The sequence below is a fragment of the Colobus angolensis genome, unplaced genomic scaffold (genome assembly GCF_000951035.1).
Source record: "Colobus angolensis palliatus isolate OR3802 unplaced genomic scaffold, Cang.pa_1.0 Scaffold10, whole genome shotgun sequence".
NCBI lineage: Eukaryota > Metazoa > Chordata > Mammalia > Primates > Cercopithecidae > Colobus > Colobus angolensis.
The window spans coordinates 4,415,482-4,429,411 of NW_012110919.1; positions in this window are offsets into that span (position 1 = coordinate 4,415,482).

Below are 13,930 nucleotides of genomic sequence, written 5' to 3' on the forward strand. Positions count from 1 at the left end.
CTGGAGTGCAGTGGCACAATATCGGCTCCCTGCAGCCTCCACATCCTGGGCCCAAGTGATCCTCCCACCACAGTCGCCTGAGTAGCTGGGACTACAGGCATGCACCACCATGCCCAGCTAATTGTTTGTGTTTGTGTGTGTATGTGTGTGTGTGTGTGTAGAGATGGGGGTTTCACCATGTTGTCCAGGCTGGTCTCAAACTCCTGGACTGAAGCAATCCTCCACCCTGGACTCCCAAAGTGCTGGAATTCAGGCATGAGCCACTGTGCCCAGCTTGTCATATCATTCTTTATGATTATAAACATGTCCAGAGATTTTTTTCAGTTTACTAATTTACTGTTTCATCGTCTATGGATCTGGCAGATTTTCTACTGTACATTGGATTATTCAAAGGCTCCGTCTGAAAATAGTATCTCTCAGGAAGGTCCCTGTAATTCCATCCTCCTGGCCTCCTATCCTACTAATTAGAGTGATATGGGATGGCCATAGCTACATTTCCATCTTGCCATTTTTTTCTAACGTCACATCCTGAGTAAGGTAGGAGCTTCTAACCAACTGTAAGGCATTTAGATATCCATCATCATATCTTTCTAAAAGGAAATTTTACTTTAACATTACAGTGAAAACAAGAAACTCTTTTCTGAAACAGAAGCCCTCTCTAGAGAATTTATTTTCAGAATGGTAAAATGGGGAACTAACTTTAGTTAAGTATCTTCTGAGAGCAGATGCTTTCATGTCTAATTTTCTGTAATCTTTGCAAACATTATGTGAGTTCAGAATCACTGGCCCCATTTTATAGATGAGGAAACTGAGCCCCAGAGAGCTTAAGCAAGGTCACATAGCCAGTACCAGAGAGGTGGCATATGACCCATTGTGAGCCAATATACTTCCCAAGTCACCAAATTACATCTGACGATTTGCCCCAAATGTGACATCCCAGTTTTTTTCAGAAGGAAAGTAGTATGGCGGCTATGTATTGTGTTTCTTAAGTTCCAGCTACTTCAAAGGGATTGCTCGTTTCATTATTGGCATGTGTCCAAACTGAGCAGCTCCCCTGCCCTCCTTCAACACTGGCTGAGGATGCAGAGGCCCTATAAAAAGCCCTTGTGCTATGCTATGCTATGCTCCAGTTGTTCTAGAAATTCTCCAAGCTATCTCCCACCCCTCTACTTTCAACTCTCTCTCTGTCTCTCTCCCTCTGTCTCTCTTTTTCCTCTCTCTCTCTGTTATAGGTTAGTTTCTCCCCAAAAGGCATTGAAATCCTCTGACTATTACCTTATTTGGAAATAGGTCCTTGTAAGTGATCATGTTAAAATGGGTCCTGGCCAGGTGTGCTGGCTCATGCCTATAATCCCAGCACTTTGGGAGGTCGAGGTTGACGGATAACTTGAGGTCAGGAGTTTGAGACTAGCCTGGCCAACATGATGAAACGCCATCTCTACTAAAAGTACAAAAATTAACCAGGTGTGGTGGCACATGCCTGTAATCCTAGCTACTCAGGAGGCTGAGGTAAGAGAACAGCTTGAGCCTGGGAAGCAGAGGTTGCAGTGAGCCAAGATCACGCCATTGCACTCCAGCCTGGGTGATGGAGTGAGACCCTGTCTCAAAGAGATAGACACAAAGGGAAGATGATGTGAGGACACAGGGAGGGAGGATACCGCCTACAAGCCAAAGATACCAGAGGCCAGGATGGAAGCAAGGAAGAGATTCTCCTCACAGCCCTTAGAAGGAACCAACCTCTGCAGACACCTCAATTTTGTACTTTTTTTTTTTTCTTTGAGATGGAGTCTCACTCTGTCACCCAGGCTGGAGTACACTGGCGCAATCTTGGCTCACTGCAACCTCCACCTCCTGGGTTCAAGCAATTCTCTTGCCTCAGTCTCCTGAGCAGCTGGGATTATAGGCATGCACTGCCAGGCCCTGCTAATTTTTTGTATTTTTAATAGAGACGGGATTTCACCATGTTGGCCGGGCTGGTTTTGAACTCCTGAACTCAAGTGATCCGCCCGCCTTGGCCTCCCAAAGTGTTAGGATTATAGGCATGATCCACCATGCCCAGCCAGGGAAGAGCACTTTAATGAATTTAATTTCCTTGGGAATCCCCAAATTTAATTGTGCCCTTATCAGTAATGTTCATTTTGTCAACGTAAAAGAAATATATACACCCTGCAGAAAATATAGAAATTAGAGGAACTATAAAGAGTAAAAGGCCAGGAGGTGGCTCACATCTGTAATCCCAGCACTTTGGGAGGCCAAGGCGGGCAGATAATCTGAGGTCAGGAGTTCAAGACCAGCCTGGCCAACATGGCAAAACCCTGTCTCTACTAAAAATACAAAAATTAGCTTGGTGTGGTAGCGCACGCCTATAAGCTCAGTTACTCGGGAGGCTGAAGTAGGAGAATTGCTTGAACCCAGGTATCATAGGTTGTAGTGAGCTGGGATCACACCACTGCACTCCAGCCTGGGCTACAGAGCGAGACTTCATCTCAAAAGAAAAGAGAGAGAGAGTAAAATTCAATGACAGTAAATCAATCATGTAGCGAGAACTATTGTGAATATTCTGGAGTATTTCCTTCTTGTCTTTTTTTCTATGAGCACACACACACACATATGAATTCATATACTCAGCACCCTCTGCAGTGTCTGAAACATCTATGTGCTCAATAAAGTTCAAAGAATAAATGAGTGAATAAAGAAAATTTTATTTTTACACATAGTCATACTTACGTACAGTAGGAAAATTCATTTTTAAAAATCTTACTCGACACATTATGTGTATTTTTCTATGTATGATATAGATTTTTAAAGCATTTTTTATGAAAGCATAAGTGCTACAGAATAATGCTGACCTAAACAACATCTAGTATGTAATCCTACATTTGTAGCTCTGAAGATTCCCTTAAGCTAAATCCTTTTTTTTTTTTTTTTTTTTTTTTTTTTTTTTTTTTTTGGTGAGGCAGAGATTTACTCTTGTTGCCCAGGCTGGAGTGCAATGGCATGATCTTGGCTCACCGCATCCTCCGCCTCCCAGGTTCAAGGGATTCTCCTGCCTCAGCCTCCCAAGTAGCTGGGATTACAGGCATGTGCCACAACGCCTGGCTAATTTTGTATTTTTAGTAGAGACGGGGTTTCACTGTGTTGCCCAGGCTGATCTCGAACTCCTGACCTCAGGTGATCTGCCCGCCTCTGCCTCCCAAAGTGCTGGGATTACAGGGATGAGCCACTGCACCCGGCCAATCCTTAAGCTAAATTCTTAGCCATGAAATTAATAGGTGAAAAAGAACAAACCATTTAAGGTTATTGGTGTCATTCAGTGTTCACAAACCTCCCAAATTGAAGTGATACTTCACATGAAAACCCAAGCAAGCCTTTGCAAGCTCCCTGGCAGCCCATAGGCACAGATTCTCCATCTGTGGGGTGATCCTCTTGGATAGACTGTAGTTCCATTATCCCCTTACACCAGGGATAACCCTCCTTCTCCAGCATCTTTAGGTTATCCCTGGAATGACCTGAGCTGGATTAAGCTCCAGTTCATCTGCCCTGGTCCTCCACAAAGGCTCAAAGGAGAGATCTAACTTTTGGTGTTACATTCCATTTATTTATTTATTTATTTATTTATTTTTAAATCTATTTATTTTTCTTTTTGAGGCAGAGTCTTGCTCTGTTGCCCAGGCTGGAGTACAATGGCATGATCTTGGGTCACTGCAACCTCCGCCTCCCAGGTTCAAGCGATTCTCCTGCCTCAGCCTCCCGAGTAGCTAGGATTACAGGCACCCACCACCATGCCTGACTAGTTTTTGTATTTTTAGTAGAAATGAGGTTTTGTCATGTTGGCCAGGCTGGTCTTGAACTCCTAACCTCAGGTGATCCACTCGCCTCAGCCTCCCGAAGTGTTAGGATTATAGGCATAAGCCACTGTGCCCGGCCTTGCATTCCATTTAATTCTCACTCCAGTGTGTCTTTAATATCTTTCTACTTTCTCTAGCCATATCTATTCCAAAGAAATTCTGTGTCACAAGTTCTTTCTTTTTTTATTAGTTTTTTTTTTCTCATGTTGTGTGCAGTGTGAGATGGAATTTAAGCGGGTGGCTTTGTCCTTCCTTGAAATATAACTTGTACAAAAAATAACATCATTTGAATTGTGTGCCTTTGGTAACAACATGACATATGCCACCACAATATGTGCATGTTACAGGGCTATGCACTGCAAAGTTTTGTCTGCTTGTGTGTTTTTTGAGATGGAGTCTTGTTCTGTCGCCCAGGCTGGAGTGCAGTGGCGCGATCTCGGCTCACTGCAGGCTCCACCTCCCAGGTTCAAGCGATTCTCCTGCCTCAGCCTCCTTAGTAGCTGAGACTACAGGCACCCGCCACCACGCCCGGCTAATTTTTGTATTTTTAGTAGAGATGGGGTTTCACTATACTGGCCAGGCTGGTCTCAAACTCCTGACCTTGTGGTCTGCCTGCCTTGGCCTCCCAAAGTGCTGGGATTACAGGCGTGAGCCACCATGCTCAGCTTGTTTGTTTTTTAATAACTAAAACTCTGCCTTTCAGAATTCAGATTCACCATGTAACATCTTCACCCAAATGTTACTCCCCTGGAAGCCTTTCCTGACCATCCTTTTTTCCTTTGCAACACCCTTTCCTCCTATGCTTAATTCTTTTCATAGCAGTTATCACCACCTCATCTACTATATATTTTACTCATTTGGCTTGCTAACTATTTGTCTCACCCACTAGGAGCATAACCATGACAGAGTCGTTCATTCATTCACTATATATGTAGTGAACACCTACCGGTGCCCAGGAATGTGGTAAGCATGAGAGTGCGGCTGCTTTCCAACAGCTTACAATTAGAAATACCAAATAGCTAAACAAAGATATAGATCAGAGTGTAATCTTTTTTTTTTTTTTTTTTTGACACAGGGTCTTGTTCTGTTGCCCAGGCTGGAATGCAGTGGCACAATCTTGGCTCACTGCAGCTTCAACCTTTCAAGCTCAAGTGATCCTCCCACCTCAGCCTCCCAAATAGATGGGACCACAGGGATGCGTCCCTACACCTGGCTGATTGTTTATTTTTGTAGAGGTGAAGTCTCACTTTGTTGCCCAGGCTGGTATTGAACTTCTGGGCTCAAGCAATCCGCCACCTTGGCCTCCCAAAGTGCTGGGATTACAGGAATGAGCCACTGCGCCTGGCCTCAGAGTGTAATCTTTAAACACTAAAATAAGTGGGGCAGGACAAGTTAGGTTTCCAGAGGAAGGGAAGAACTCCGACTGTCTCAAGTGAGGGTCAAGCTATAGGAAGCAGGTGAGAGTTAAAGGCAGGTCAGAACTTGATGGAGGAATTTGAGGTAGAAACATTTGGCTCATCCCATACGCAGGGCAGATTTGTGAGCAGGAGAATGGCATGATAAAAATGATTTATTTAGATTAAGGCACGGTGGCTCACACCTGTAATCCCAGCACTTTGGAAGGCCAAGGCAAGGAGATCAATGGAGGCCAGGAGTTTGAGACTAACCTGGCCAACATGGTGAAAACCCATCTCTACTAAAAATACAAAAATTAGCTGGGCATGATGGCATGTTCCTGTAATCCCAGCTACTTAGGAGGCTGGAGGCAGGAGAATCACTTGAACCCGAGAGGCGGAGGTTGCAGTGAGCCAAGATTGCACCACTGCACTCTAGCCTGGGCAACAGGGCAAAACTCTGTCTCAAAAAAAAAAAAAAAAAAAAGAGAACGGGTGAAACTCTAGTCCGAGAGTCAATTTGACCCTGAGATGAGAAGACACTAAAGGAAGGTGATAAATAAGAATGGACAAAGAGGGTGGAGGCTGGCACTCAGTCACAACACATTCACCTCAAAGCAGGCAATTCTCAAAATAAGATGTTTAAGATCATCAACCATTAAACAGGGCCTCGTTAGTGGGTTACAGGAGACTCAGTTTTGCTGCCTGAATTGGGAGAGAAGGAGTAAGAGATACAAAAAAGCAGAGGGTAAAGTCAGCTCGGTTATTCTATGCAAAGTTACACCCATTTAAAGAGCCCAGATGAAGAGGAAAAACACCAAAAATGAGAGGAGGGGAAAAAAATGAGAATCGCTATTTTAGACAAATCCCATATGGGTTATACTCTTAATTTACTTAAGCCAGATGGCTAGGCTGGGAACCGACTAATTTATTACCATCCTGCCATTCAGAGCCAGAGCCTTCCTTAGGTTCCTAAGCAACTCTGAGGGGAAATGTCAGATTGCCTGAAATTTCCTGATTAGGTCCATGTGAAACAAGCACAGCCCACTGAAAATGATTTGAATCTTCCAAATCACATGTTCTAGATCACAGCTGTCAGCTCTGCCCTCTCCTGCTTGTGGCAGATGCACGGGCCTTCCCCTCTTTGCAGGCAGTATGGTGGCAGTTCTAGGAATAAGAAACACCAAAATAAAGGCTGGGGGAGGACTGAGAAAAAAACTTTAGAATTTGGCATTTCAGATTCTCCCTTTATACCATGTACTTCCCAAAATTTCCTATAAAAGAAGGAAAGTAGCAAAGTGTTTTTAAAAGGAGCATTTAAACTACTGTGGTAATTAAGCAGCAATCTCTAAGTCAGCAAATCCCATCGAGCAAACTGAGTAACATTTGAGATAACATGAGAGGATTAAAAAAGTAGGGACACTAGCCAGGTGCAGCAGGTGAGGCTGGTAATCTCACCACTTTGAGAAGCTGAAAAAGGAGGATCGCTTGAGCTCAGCCTGGGCAATATGGCAAAACCCCATCTCTACAAAAAAATACAAAAAATTAGCTAGGTGTGGTGTTGTGCACCTGTAGTCCTAGCTACTCAGGAGGCTGAGGTAGAAGGATCTCTTGAGCCCAGGAGGTTGAGGCTGCAGTGAGCCAAGATTGCACCACTGCACTCCAGCCTGGCCAACATGGTAATACCCCATCTCTACTAAAACTACAAAAATTAGCTGGGTGTGGTGGTGGGTACCTGTAATCCCAGCTATTTGGGAGGCTGAGGCAGGAGAATCAGTTGAACTCGGGAGGCAGAGGTTGCAGCGAGCCAAGATCGCGCCATTGCGCTCCAGCCTGGGCAACAAGAGCAAAACACCTTCTCAAAAAAAAAAAAAAGTTGAGAAAAAATAAGCAACTAGTCTGGTTTATGATCTGAAGAGGAAAGCATAATGATATAACAAAAGCAACAATTAACATATTTTAAGATGGAGTCATTATGTACCAAGCCATGTAGAAACTATTGTTTCCCCCATTTTATAGATGAGAATACTGAGGATTTCTAAAGGTTTTAAGTTAGGTCTCATCACTAGTAAGTACCACTGTTAGGGATCAATGCTATTCATCCATCAGAGGGTAAGAAAATGATTGGCCAGAAAAAGTGAAGGGCAAGCTGGGCATGGTGGCTCACACCTGTAATCCCAGCACTTTGGGAGGCCGAGGTAGGTGGATTTCAAGACCAGCCTGGTCAACATGACGAAACCCCGTCTCTACTAAAAATACAAAAATTAGCCAGACATTGTGGTGGGCACCTGTAATCCCAGCTATTCAGGAGGCTGAGGCAGGAGAATCACTTGGACCCAGGAGGCGGAGGTTGCAGTGAGTCAAGATCACGCCACTGCACTGCAGCCTGGGCAACTCTGTCTCAAAAAAAAAAAAAAAGTGAAGGGCAGCAGGCTGCAAATGCCAAAATGAGAGCATGGCTAGTGGGGCCTGTCTATGAGCAGAGGTGGCTAGAAAGCTAACAGAACAGTGACTGCCAAATGCAGAATGGAGCATGTGCCAAATTCAATGGGGACTGAATCCTGGAACAGAAAAAGGATATTAGTGAAATCTGAATAAAGTCTGGGGTTTAGTTCATAGTAATGTACCAATATTGGCTTCTTGGTGGTGACAAATGTACCATTGTCATGTGAGATGTGGGTAAGGGAAACAGGAGAACTCTCTACTTTCCTGCGACTTTTCTGTAAATCTAAAATTATTCTAAAATTAAACGTTTTAAATAAATTTAAATGAAATGAAAAGTTTATTTTTTAATTATTTAAGAAAAGAGAGTATTTTTTTTTTTTTTTTTTTTTGAGACGGAGTCTTGCTCTGTCACCCAGGCTGGAGTGCAGTGGCTGGATCTCAGCTCACTGCAAGCTCCGCCTCCCGGGTTCACGCCATTCTCCTGCCTCAGCCTCCCGAGTAGCTGGGACTACAGGCGCCAGCCACCTCGCCCGGCTAGCTTTTTGTATTTTTTAGTAGAGACGGGGTTTCACCGTGTTAGCCAGCATGGTCTCGAACTCCAGACCTCGTGATCCGCCCGTCTCAGCCTCCCAAAGTGCTGGGATTACAGGCTTGAGCCACCGCGCCCGGCAGAAAAGAGAGTATTGGTGACGTGTTTACAAATGTTCTTCAGAAGAGTACCATTTAAAATGGAAATGGCGAGGGTAACGCTGCATTTTTGTGGCCAGTCATATTTCTTGGCAGACAAGATGGCTAATGACAATCACAAGGACTAACATTATTGAATGCCTATAATATTTCAGCTTCCGCCCTAAGCATGTTACGTGCATGCCCACGTCATCTTCAAGATTATTTTCCCAATTAACAGATGAGAAAAGTTTTTAGAATAGTGCCTGGAATCTGGCAGGTCCTCAAAAATTAGATTTTTTTTTTTTTAACAGAGGCTAAGAAATGTACCCAGCTTCTGAACAACAGAGTGACAATTCAAGTCCAAACCCTAAAAGGTTTTTTTGTTTGTTTGATTGTTTGTTTGTTTGTTTTTATACTTTAAGTTCTAGGGTACATGTGCACAACGTGCAGGTTTGTTACATATGTATACATGTGCCATGTTGGTGTACTACACCCATTAACTCGTCATTTACATTAGGTATATCTCCTAATGCCATCCCTCCCCCCTACCCCCCCCCACTTTTTTTTTTCCTTGAGATGGAGTCTCGCTCTGTCACCCAGGCTGGAGTACAGTGGCGTGATCTCAGTTCACTGCAACCTCTGCCTCCTGGGTTCAAGCGATTCTCCAGCCTCAGCCTCCTGAGTAGCTGGAACTACAGGCGCCCGCCACCATGCCTGACTAACTTTTATATTTATATTTTTTAGTAGAGATGGGGTTTCACCATGTTGGCCAGGCTAGTCTCAATCTCCTGACTTCAAGTGATCTGCCCGCCTCGTCCTCCCAAAGTCCTGGGATTACAGGTGTGAGCCACCGTTCCCAGTCCCTTCAAGGCTTTTAAATTTCAGCCTTGCCACTTACTAACTCTATGACCTTGGGCAAGTTTCAAAGCCAAAACAAAGCTAACTGATATCATAGAATGGATTTTAAAAGTATGTTGAAAGTTGCATAATATCAACCTAAATTTACAGACAATTATTTATGAAATATTTCATAATTGTCAAATTGAATAACTTGAAAATAATCAGGCCGAATAGTTCTGCATTGAAATCAATAAAAATAGGGCTCAAAATAACAGCTCTGAAGAATCCTTGGGTACACCTCTGGATATAAGAACCAAACAAGAGACAACTAAGGAAATTGTTAACTCCTGGTAACTACCAGAACCTCGAGGAAAAACGTATTTTCAGCTCTCCTCTGGGGTCAAATGACTATAGCTCACTGGGCCAGACAGGGTCCATGATGAGATTTTCTCAAGAGGGGAAGGTAATAAGGCAGACTATAAAGATATGCCTTCTGGTGGGGTGCAGTGGCTCACGCCTGTAATCCCAACACTTTGGGAGGCCACGGTAGGCAGATCACTTGAGGTCAGGAGTTCAAAACCAGCCTGGCCAACATGGTGAAACCCCATCTCTGCTAAAAAATTTGTAAATATAAAAATTAGCCAGGCATGGTGGCGCACACACCATCAACTGCAAGGGGAACAGTGTGCTCAAGAAAACCAGTCTAGCAAGCAGGCAAAGAGAGCATTCAGAGAAGTGAGGAAGTGAGATATTTGAAAGAATATAGCTGAGATCCCCATGGAAGAGTTGCAGAAGTTAGGGAGTGGGCCAATGCGGTGGCTGAAGCCTGTAATGCTGGCATTTTGAGAAGCCGAGGCAGGTGGATCAAATTAGGTTGGGAGTTCGAGACCAGCCTGGCTAACATAGTGAAACCACGTCTTTACTAAAAATGCAAAAATTAGATGGGTGGGGTGGCGCACGCCTGTAGTCCCAGCTGCTTGGGAGACTGAAGCAGGAGAATCGCTTGAAACTCGGAGGCGGAGGTTGCAGTGAACCGAGATCACGCCACTGCACTCTAGCCTGGCCAACAGAGCGAGACTTTGTCTCAAAAAAAATAAAAATTAAAAAAATTTTTTAAAAAAAGAAGTTGGAGAAGGGTAAGACATGGGATCAGAAACGGGGATATCCAAGGCCGTGTGGATATCAGAGTCTAAAGGATGAGCAACGACCTTGGAGTCTGGGCTGACATACACAGGAAGGAAGGGGAAGGACATGATGGGAGTAGTCCCAGGATCCCAGAGCAGATTGCAGTGGCACAGCTGTGAGTGAGTGCAGGGGCAGGATAGTAAGGGTTGTCAGGAACGTGAGGAGTTCTTGCCCATTGCAAATTAATGATCTGTTGGGGGAGCCCCGTATACGTGACAGAAGCATACATCGCAGACACCTTTGGAAACTGCAGATAATGGAAACCTACAGGAGGTGGACCCAAATTCAACAGGGAGGTTCATAAAAAACTTCAAGGGAGAGAGAGAGAGAATAACAGAATTCCATAAAATGATTGTAACCACTAGAAAAAAGAAATTTTTTTTTTTTTGAGACGGAGTCTCGCTCTGTCACCCAGGCTGGAGTGCGGTGGCGCAATCTCAGCTCACTGCAACCTCTGTCTTCTGGGTTCAAGCAATTCTCCTGCCTCAGCCTCCCAAGTAGCTGGGACTGCAGGCATGTGCCACCACACTTGGCTAATTTTTTATATATTTTTAGTAGAGACAGGGTTTCACCATATTGGCCAGGCTGCTCTCTAACTCCTGACCTCATGATCTGCCGGCCTCCGCCTCCCAAAATACTGAGATTATAGGCGTAAGCCACCGCGCCCAGTTGAAAAAAGTTGTATAATATTTTATATTCACATTATTTGAATAGTCTTTAGTCTTGTCAGGTGAAATTGATTGCATTTGGCTAGAGAACTTTGAAAGATTTACACAGCACAAGGTGAGTATATTACCTTTAATGTTAAGTTGTAAAATTCTAAATAGATGTAGGTTAGAGATTTTCTGAGTCTAAGATTCTAATTCTTTCCCTATTCCTTTATTACCTGAAATCTCTGAAATTACCTCCAGTATTTGGGGTGATGGCTAGAGATAGAAAATTAAATTGATGGAACCTTCCCTGACTCCCTTATCTAAATTAGTTAAACTACCTTTATGTCAACATGTGTTGATTGCCTGAATGTATCTCATATAATCCTCATAAAAACCAGCAAGGCAATAATTTCTATTTTATAAACAAGAAATCAAATGCTCAGAAAGCTGAGATAACTTGCTCCTGCAGTTAGTGAACAGCTGAAGCGGGACTCATGATTGTCTGTTAACTGCCCCTTCCTGTAGACCATAATGCAATCACATTTTCAGCATTGCTTTTTTTTTTTTTTTGGAGACAGAGTCTCGCTCTGTTGCCCAGGCTGGAGTGCAGTGGCGCCATCTCGGCTCACTACAACCTCCGCCTCCCTGGTTCAAGCCATTCTCCTGCCTCAGCCTCCCTAGTAGCTGGGACTACAGGCATGTGCCACCACATTCGGCTAATTTTTTCGTATTTTTAGTAGAGATGGGGTTTCACCATGTTAGCCAGGATGGTCTCAAACTCCTGACCTCGTGATTCACCTGCCTTGGCCGCCCAAAGTGCTGGGATTACAGGCATAAGCCACCACACCCGGCCTTCAGCATTGTTAAAATGCAAAAAAAAAAAAAAAAAAAAGCTATTTGTGTTGTCCACGCTAGATGGTAATTCACTTACCTCTTCTAGTAGTTTCAAGGGAGAATATTAGTTGATTAGATCTTAAAGCCTTTAATATGGTCATTGATAACATAAAACAAATTAAAATATAATGCGGAAGAATCCCCCTAGGGAATTCTAAAGAGTACAACTAGTTTTCCAAGACAAAATTGGCTTGTGTTTAGTAGAAGCAATAGATTGGAGACAGACTGATAGATTTGGACAGCCAGAAAGTCTACATGAGACCACTCATTATATCATAACCAGACAGGTAGTGTTGAAAGTGGGCTCAATCTACAGAGCATCCTCATTTCATTTTATTTTATTTTGAGACAGAGTCTCACTCTGTCACCCAGACTGGAATGCGGTGGTGTAATCACGGCTCACTGCATTCTCAGCCTCCTGGGCTCAAGCGATCCTCCCACCACAGCCTCCCAAATAGCTGGCCCTTATTTTTAAAAACAAACACAAAAGGCAACTGTCAACCCACATAGATGGACTACTATTCGAATGTAGAGCCTTTACTCATCTTAAAACAAATCTGTGGCTGGTTGCCGTGGCTCACACCTGTAATCCCAGCACACAGGGAGGCTGAGGCAGGAAGATCACCCAGGAGTTCAAGACTGACCTGAGCAACAAAGTGAGACACCATCTCTATAGAACATAAAAAAAAAATCAGCCAGGCATGGTAATGCACTTCTGTAGTCCCAGCTACTCAGGAGGCTGAGGTGGGAGGATTGCTTTAGCCCATGAGGTCGAGGCTGCAGTGAGCAGTGATTACACCACTGTACTTCCAGGGCAACACTGTGAGACCCTTTCTCAAAAAAAAAAAGGAAAAGAAAAGAAAAGAAAAAGAAATGGATTTAGATTCAGAATCCTGGATTTAAGCTCCAGCTTTACCATTATTAGCTGTGCAACCCTGGGTTACTTAACCCTTCTGTTCCTCATTTCCTTACCTATAAATGGGGTATAGTATTGGCTCTCACCTCCTAGAGGTGCTATAAGAATTAAATGGATTAATGTTTGTAAAGTTCGTAGCATAGGCCTGGCTCATAGTAAGCCTTTCATAAATGTTCACTATTATAATTATCTCTGGTTCTTAGACTTCTTTTTTTCTTTCTTCTTCTTATTTTTTTTCTTTGGCGACAGGCTCTTGCCATGTTGCCCAGGCTGGTCTTAAATGCCTGGGCTCAAGCAATACTCCTGCCTCTCGGCCTCCCAACGTGCTAGGATTACAGGTTTGAGCCACCTCACCTAGCTGGTTCTTAGACTTTCAAACTTCCAAAATCAGTGTTTAAAAGAAGAATTAGGAAATCAATATGGGTTTGTCTTCTTTGCTTGTTTGTTTTTTTTAACTTCACAAATCAAAACAGTTTTTAAAACCCAGTACTTTCTATAATAACCAATATTTCATAGAAAAAAATAATATTTTAATAACACAAAATTTAGGCAGAACATAATGTCAAAATAAATGACTTCCATTATTACATTTAGCTTTGAGAGAAACTTAAAAAAATTTTTTTTTTAGAGATGGGGTCTCACTGTGTCATCCAGGGTGGAGTGCAGTAGTGCAATCCTAGCTCACTGCAGCCTCGAACTCCAGGGCTCAAGCGATCCTCCAGCCTCAGCCCCCCAAGTAGCTGGGACTACAGGCCATGCCACTACACCTGGTAATGAGAGACATTTTTTATATTATACATATTTTTCTCAGTTCTCATTGGAATAGTAAGCATAATTTTTGTTCATTGTATTTGAGGACCACTTAGTCATATTCTCCAACACCCTTACATATATATTTTTTACTAATTAGCAGTTAAATGTTTTTAATTTTTGAAAAACTAATCATAGACTATAGACAGTAGTGTTTGTAAACTGTGAATGAAAACAGGATCAGGCCGGGCGCGGTGGCTCAAGCCTGTAATCCCAGCACTTTGGGAGGCCGAGACGGGCGGATCACGAGGTCAGGAGATCGAGACCATCCTGGCT